Source organism: Dioscorea cayenensis, unplaced genomic scaffold, assembly GCF_009730915.1.
Source record: "Dioscorea cayenensis subsp. rotundata cultivar TDr96_F1 unplaced genomic scaffold, TDr96_F1_v2_PseudoChromosome.rev07_lg8_w22 25.fasta BLBR01000595.1, whole genome shotgun sequence".
Classification (NCBI taxonomy): domain Eukaryota; kingdom Viridiplantae; phylum Streptophyta; class Magnoliopsida; order Dioscoreales; family Dioscoreaceae; genus Dioscorea; species Dioscorea cayenensis.
The window spans coordinates 8,333-16,680 of NW_024086986.1; the positions used below are offsets into that span (position 1 = coordinate 8,333).

The window sequence follows — 8,348 nt, forward strand, 5'->3', positions numbered from 1 at the left end:
TGGGGTTTAGTTGTGCAAGCAATAGAGTGAAGCGTTGAAGTAATCTTTACTATCTGGGGCTTGATTGTGACAAGGGTCTTTCGTTTGGACGAAAAGATTAGATCTATTTTAGGGAATATGGTTTATCACTTGGAATCCCTGTAGACTAAAACAACCTAGCACAATGTGAGGTGGTGAGACTGAGAGATTTCTCCACCGGGGCATAGTGTAGGGTTAGTCACGGTTGACCTTAAGTTTTGGGACCATGTGTTTAAGGATCTGAATGACTCATTATACATTAGTTAGGAAACATAATGATTGGTCTTGCACTTGAAATAATAGTCCTAGGGTGAGCAATCCGGGTGCCCCATTTATCGTCAATTGCCTCTCCTAACTTTTATTTGTGCCTCATTTTTCTTTTCTTATTTCTATTTTCATTGATTCTTATTCACGCCACTATTAATTCATTTTTCATTCTCGTTAAATAGCAATATTTGTGTTTCTAATCACTATTCCCTATGGATTAGAGTACCTACTCACCTGGGTATTATTACTTTAACAAACCCGTGCACCTACAGTACACACGCAAAAGGGTGTGTCAAGTTTTTGGTGCCGTTGCGAGAGTAGGTGTCTTAGAAAACTACTTGCACTTTCCTATTTTAGCTATTTACCATTTATTCTATTTCACACTTTCTTATTCTTCCATTGTTACGATTTGTTTTTCTTTATTTGGTTTGCGACTCTAAGTTATAACCCGAGGGAACCCTTTGACATTGATTGAAGGTGATCCTGAACTTGAACCAACACTTCGTAGAAGGGTTAAAGAACCTGTGCAAGAACAGACAAATCAAGCTGAGGTAGAAGGCGAAGGGTAAGATATAGCAGAACAAAATGAGCTGTAGAGGACACTATTCGATTATGCCAGACCAGCAGCTCTTGGCACACAATCTAGCATTGTCTTTGCCACGATTCTGACTTCAAATTTTTTTAGCTCAAACCCGGCATTATCCAAATGTTACAACGATCGTGAGAATTTAATGGTTTGGACGATGAGGATCAAACAATCTCATAGAGAACTTTTTGGAAGTGTTTGACATACTCAAGATTAATGGAGTTACGGATGATGCTAACAGAATGATGGCCTTCCCATTTTCCTCAAAAGGGAGAAGAAAGCAGTGGCTACATTCAGTACCTCGAGCATCAATTACTACTTGGGAGGAGATGGTAGAAGCTTTTCTTGCCCGATATTTCCCTTCTTGAAAAATTGCGAAGGTCAAAAATGAAATTTCCTCCTTTGTGCAAACAGAATTGGAGTCTCTTTTTGAGACATGGGATAGGTGCAAGGAGCTACTGCGGAAATGTTCTCAACATGGGTTCCCCAAGTAGATGATTATTCAGACATTCTATAGTGGGTTGAACCCAAGCACGAAGCAGTTACACATTGCTGCAGCAGAAGGAACCTTAGGGAGCAAGACCCGGCACACAAGGGAATACAAGGGATAGAAAGAAGGTAGCCAGACTTTATAAGAATGACACAGGTTTTTCATTGGCGGCCCAAGTAGAGTCATTGAGTAAGAAGTTAGACACTCTAACTTCTAATAGAGTGGTAGCTACGACTAGTTGCATAGGGTGTGGGGTAGGATATGCCCCCATCGATTGCGAGTTTTTATTGGTGGTACATCCTTGGTAGAACAAGTGGACTTTTGTGGGTAATTCAATGAAACCAAGGCAATCCATATAGCAACACCTATAATCGGGGGTGGAGAAGCGCATGATTCTTTCATGGTATAATCAAGAGCAGCGGAAGACAATGGCACCACCAGGTTTCAAACAACAACAACAAGCCCTAAATACGAAGAACCGAGTTTTAGGGTAGGAAAACTAGATCACTGGTTTAGAAAGCTTTAACCAAGTTCATTCAATCCTCAGATACAAGATTCAAATCAGTTGAAGCCATATTTCGCAACCACATCACATCATTGCACAATTTGGAGAATCAAGTGGGTGCAAATTGCAAAGTTGTTATCGAGAGAGACCTCAAGGAAGCTTGCCTAGTAATACGAGACCAATCCTAGAGGAACATGTGAAGGCGATCACTTTTGAGAAGTGGTCGTGAGGTTGAGGTAGGCTTCGAGTGAAAATACCAATGTTCGTGAAGGTCGAGGAGAGTACAAAAGGAAAAGAGATGGCATCACCACCTTACAAACCAAGAATCCCTTATCGTTCAAGATTGAAGAACGACCAAAATGATGTGCAATATAAGAAGTTCTTGGGGTTATTCAAGCAGTTGCACGTCAACATCCCATTTGTGGAAGCATTGTCTCACATTCCTCGTTATGTAAAGTTTCTCAAGGACTTCTTGAACAACAAGGGGAAGTTAGAAGAGAGTGCATCTGTGATTCTAGATGGTTCATGTTTAGCGATGTTGTAAGAGAATATGTCGAACAAGAAGAAGGACCCCGGAAGCTTCATCATTCCGTGCAGCATTAGTAACATGGGTGAAGGAAAGGCCTTGTCAGACTTAGGGGCTCGCATCAACATCATGCCATATACATTATTCCAAAAGCTAGGCTTGGGAGAGCCTAGGCCCACTTGGATGACATTACAATTAGCGGACCGAACGGTTAGACATCTGAGGAGCATCATCAAAGACGTACTTGTGAATGTTAACAAGTACATATTTCCTGTAGACTTCGTAGTGTTGGATGTTGATGAGGATGTTGACTTTCCTTTGATACTTGGAAGGCACTTCTTGCACACTTCCAAAGCTCTTATCGATATAGATGGCAGACAGTTGACTTTACGAGTTGGGGACGACAAGCTTACATACCGCCTCGCTGAAGCCATGAGACATTCTCTAGACTTTGATGATACATGGTATTTTCTTGACACTACTAATGAACTAATAGATGAATATGTGCAGGAAATGACGTGTACAGACCTGTACGAGGGGTTGCTAGACCAAGAATTGGAGGATGAAGACGTGATGACGCTTGGTCTAGAGGACAAGGTGCAACCTACCCCGAGGATCATGAAGAAGATGCTCCAGAAGATGAAGTATGCAAGGAGACGTCACAAGAAAATAACTCTCCCTCTATTTTCAAAAGACTATGTTCATCATTCTTTCAAGTCATGGGTAAGAGGGAAACCATCATCTATGAACCCCCATGAGGTAAGGTCAGGTATGTCAAGCTAAGTGATGTTAAACAAGCGCTTCTGGGGAGGCAACAAAAGTCTTGTTGCTTTTTCTAGGTTTTAGTTAGTGTTTTGCATAAATAAGAGCTTGAGTGTTGGTGTCTTGATCTTTTTACAAGTTATTGTTGTGATTTTCTCATGGATTATTGGTATTATCATGTGTAATTGTGTGTGACTGAAGTTTTTCTTGGCCATTTGAGCGTGTTTTTCATGATTCTCTGGTTATTTTCCAATAATATAGGCAGGCTCTAAATAGATGTAAATGTTCAAAAATTTTCTGAAAAGTTTGTAAATTTTTCTAAGTTATCCAGAGAAGACACACGGTCGTGTGGAAATTCTACATGGCCGTGTGTTTTCATTCAGAGCTCATCCAAAGAGAACACAAGGGTGTGTCTGCCCTGTGAACGACATTGTGATGGTCACATGCCCGTGTGGAAATTCCACACGGGCGTGTGTTTCTCTGTAGAAGTTCAAAACTCTATCCCAAGAAGACATAGGGGTGTGTGTCTACCCCTTTGTCTAACCTTGTGAACTGTACACGCGTATGGGTAATGCCTACAAGCCTGTGTGATTTCCTGCAGAGAGTTCTCTTCCATCCCGAGAAGACACAGGGGCATGTGACTGCCCCTTTGAATGGACTTGTCAAGATCCACGCTCGTGTGGAATTTTCACACGGACGTGTGAAACACTTAGAGAAATTCTCGTGTGGACAGAGGAGCCACAGGGGCGTGTGGGTGCCCTTATGGGTCAGACACACGGGTGTGGCGAATTTCCACATGGCCATGTGGGTGCATCAGAGGCAAAGAATGCCATCCCAAGAGCACACAGGGGTGTGTGTCTACCCTATAAGGCTCTCCTGTGGAGTCACACGGGCATGGGTAATTTCCACACGTCAGTGTAGATGTACAAAATTCAAAAGGCCGTGATTTCTCTTTATAAATCTTGTTTGACTTTTCATTTTTAGACTCCCAAACACTTTGAGAACATTTCCTTGTACTCTCCCGACTTTGTACCGTTGATTTAGAGAGATTTTACTCGAGTTTTCCATCCGATTTCAATGTTTTCATATTCATCATGTCGGTAAACCCTCATTCTCTCTGTTTTTCGCCATACTTTATTTTATTTGATTAAAATTGGTGAATATGCTTCGTTTTGATGTTTAAATGATGGATGCTTAGTTTAGGAGATCTTTAGAATGATTTTATGATGTATTTTTGAGTGTATTGCCTAGTGGTGTGGAATTTCCACCGACACATGTATTCTGCGATATTGTTATTTTGAATGAATTTGATCGATTTCTTTTCAATTCTTGCAGACATGACCCCCAGGATAAAAAAAAAGTGATCGGTAAGCATCCCGGAGCACTCACCGGAGGCAGAGCATATGGGTTTGCGATTGCGGGCACCGAGCTCATTTTGAGAGGTTGGCTAAGATAAAGTTTGGACAGACACGTTTTCTAGACATAGATGCTTTGAGAGAGGTTCAGCTCATCGATGACATGGCCGATGAGGTTGAGGAGCTTCTTATTGTAGACAGTTAGCACAAATTATTATCTATTCATAAGCCTGTCATTCGGTTGCTGACATTGGAGGAGTTAGCATTCTTCGAGTTTGGCAGGTCTTATAATAGTTTTGATAGTATCGACGTCATACACTTCAAAGCATTTGGACACGATTACAACATGAGTGTTACTCAGTTCTCGGTCAAACTCATGTTATACTGATGAGGACTTTACTTACGAGAGGAGAGCGAGCGGCTTCCTATAGATTACCCGCAAGTTTGATGCATAGCGTGCATATAGAGCGCTGTGTGGATAGGGATAGTATGAGCCCGGGGTGTCAAGGCCACATGTCTTTCCCGACCTGCATATCGCTACATTGATGCCATTCTGAGCATGTCGGTGAGCGACGTGGTGGCGACACCGGCGTCCTTAAAGTGGCGAGGCTGTTGCACCTCTACTCGATGGTTCAGTGTGTGCCACTTCATCTAAGACATATCCTGGCAGAGTATTTTTGGCATCAAGGATAGTATGCCAGGATCCGTGTCCTTTTCTCCTGCCTATACATTACTAGACTTATTATCAGGTTGGGTCAACTAGACGCTATTAGAGGGGCCGAGAAAATGATTGTATCGCTTGGAGACTATGCAACTCATGGCCATGATTCGATGCTACAGAGATGGAGTTTATGTGATGAACATCCCCTAACAGAGCCAGCCGAGATTGAGGGTGACACAGCAGAGGGATCTCAGCCTATTCCTAAGCGGCTTCTAGAGTAGAAGGAGATCGAAGCACCACCTGCAGCACAGGAGCCACCTCCATTGTGCATGTTTTCTCTGTCTTAAGCTTATGATTGTTTTGGGAGGGTTGAAGATGCTATAGGGGTGCTCTTAACTAAGATTGAAGAGGTTCACATGGCACTGGAAGAGAACCATTATGAGGTGATGACCCGTATTGACATTTTATAGCGGATCCTTGAGCTAGACGTAACATCTCCATTTGTTATGAGACCCCAGACTCCTATGACATCCCAAGCACGACCATCGCTAATTTCAGCACTAGTTGATCCACCTTCTTCACAAGCACTAGCAGTACAGAGGACACTGACGCTTGATACATCTTTCTTTTAGTTCTTTATGTTTTCGTATTGACACGACCGAATATGCGTGTAAACAACAAGTGCATGGGTGTCGAAGTAATAATACCCAGGTGAGAGGGTGGCCGAATCCACAGGGAATAGTGCTTAGAACCACCAAGATTTCTATTTAACTAGAATAAAAATATGTTGATAGTGATGTGAAACCAAACTCAATGCAAATGAAAATAAGAAAAGATAAAGGAGGCCAAGTAAAAGACAGGGGAGGCAATCTACGATAAATGGAGTGTGCCGGATATTGTTCCACCTAGGTCAATCGTTTCAAGTGCAAAAACCCTCTATTATGCTTTCTAACTAATGCATTAATGAGTCGTGGAGATCCTTTTGATACATGGTCCCAAATCTAAGGTCAACCATGCCTAACTCTATACATGTCCCGGAGGAGGGAAATTGAATACCCTCTCAACCTACTTTTCAGTATAGAATTGCAATGAGTTCTAGGGATTCCAAGTGATAAATCCTCTTCCTAGATGTAGGCCTAACCCTTTGGTGGAGGTCAAAGGCCCCTAGCCACAATTAAGCCCAAGGTGCTAAAATCACTTCAACGCTTCACTCCGTTGCCTCTACAACTAAGCCCCAGCGGAAGGTCATCCCTTAGCCCATTCACTCTACTATGACCGCAAAAAGCTCGAGGAAATGGGAAATGGAAGTAGAATAAATCACATCAGAGAGGAAAGGGGACGCTCCGCTACCTCTTGACTCACCCTCTCAACCCTCTCCAATCTATCTTTGCCTAACTCTCGTGGTGTGTCAGTCAGTCGCAAGGGTTACGAACAAGAACTCTCAACCCTAGTGTCACTCTGAGGGAGTATTCACTCAATCAAGCATACAAGATTGGAACTCAATTAAAACATCAATTAATTGAAAGCATAATTAAAAGGTTCAATGAAAATGAATACATCCTAGGGTTCACAAATATCCAAGTACCCACTAAGGGTTTAGCTCTCCATGGAGCAAAATATAATAGATAATGAAATCAAAAGCAAAGGGATGCAATCCATGAATGAAAACCCCCTTGTGTTCGGTAATCGAAGGTCTTGTGGATCGGCGGATCTTCTTCAAAGGTCCCCTCGTCAAACCTAGGGACACAGTCTCGCCGGATCGGTGCACGAGCTGAAAAGCTTCCTCAATAGCTCTCTTACGAAGGAAATCTGCGGTGTTGAAGGCAGTCAAACCTCTCCAAAAGCCTTGCCAAAGCCTCTCCAAACCCTAGCCCACGGGCGCTTCAAAAAGTGCAGGAAACATGGAAGAAAAGATAGGAGAAAGGATGGAGAAATCGGGGGCTGAATCGCGAGCTTTTTAAAGGGCTAGAATGGGTCATCCACACGCCCTGCTGGATGTTCCCAAGCCCGTGTGGATTCTCGAATTTCGATTTTTCTAGTGTGCTGTGACGATGGCGCTACTGATGAAATTACTACAGATAGTGGTTACATCATTCACGTATCTTTTGAACCCAACTTGTATCTTCCGTTTGTTCCTTCAAGATTTCATCAAATAGTGCATTCACGATCTACTTTTTGGCTTCTTTTCTTAAAACATAGCTTCACAACCCTACTGTGCACATAAATCGCATGTATTAGTGCTTATACCTAATAAAGTAATGCTCATTGTAGTGAAATAACACTCGCATTCTTAATACACAAGCATAATAAACTCCACCACACTTAAGCTTTTGCTTGTCCTCGACACAAATTAAAACATTGTATGCTTAGATGAAGGAAATATTGGAGTTCACCAAAGCATGCAAAGAGAGAATTCTACAAGTAAGGTAAATTTCAACACTAAATACGAAAAATCAATGCTCTAGCTAAAAACTTGAATAAAAAAGGACAACAAACCGGAAATCGTGTAAGTGTGCCAACTCGCTCAAGTCAACCCAAAGTATACTCCTCAAAGTTCTATGTAAAGGGACTTATTTATCTACAAGGATATATATCAGATTCAAAGGGAGTAGATAGCTTCACATCCTCTAAGGTAGCCCTTTTCAAAGCGATTGCCTGGGTGCTTTCACACTTTTTCGAGGGTGGTAGCTCTTTCTACAGTTGGTAGCTTTCACACATCGATGAGATAGCGCTTTCTCTCGCTCAGGGGCATAACTAGTGTCTGGTGTTTAATTTGCATTCCTTGGTCTACATGGCTTACTCATATCTTGTCCTTGTATCACCAGCATGAGTTGCACTTTGCGGAGATTGAGTACATGCAGAAAAGAGTTACGTCATAAGCTTCAACTTTTTTCGGTGATTCTTTTCCTTCTTGGTTTATATGATACATTACTGAAAAGACTTGGTGCAAATGTAGGAGCTGGAACTTCAAAATGACAATACGTATCTCAGATCAAAGGTAATGGTATGGTGACAACACTAATTGAACTCTCATTTAAATTCTTAAGATCTAATAGGGTAAAAGATCCAAGAAATGCATGCCATTTACATTCACATAGAAAAACATAGCTGTTTGCAAGTTTTGTTCTCTTCTATTTTTCTAAATGAAAAACATTTCCAAACAGGGTTGAGTGCAATG

The 8,348-nt window shown here is 41.9% G+C and overlaps 1 non-coding gene across 1 annotated transcript; it reads right to left on the reverse strand.

Moving 5' to 3' along the window:
• Nucleotides 1-1,248: 1,248 nt before the first annotated feature.
• Nucleotides 1,249-1,355, reverse strand: LOC120254726. Its single transcript, XR_005534718.1, has one exon. It is a non-coding gene; the product is annotated as a small nucleolar RNA R71 (small nucleolar RNA).
• Between the last annotated feature and the right edge of the window lie 6,993 nt (nt 1,356-8,348).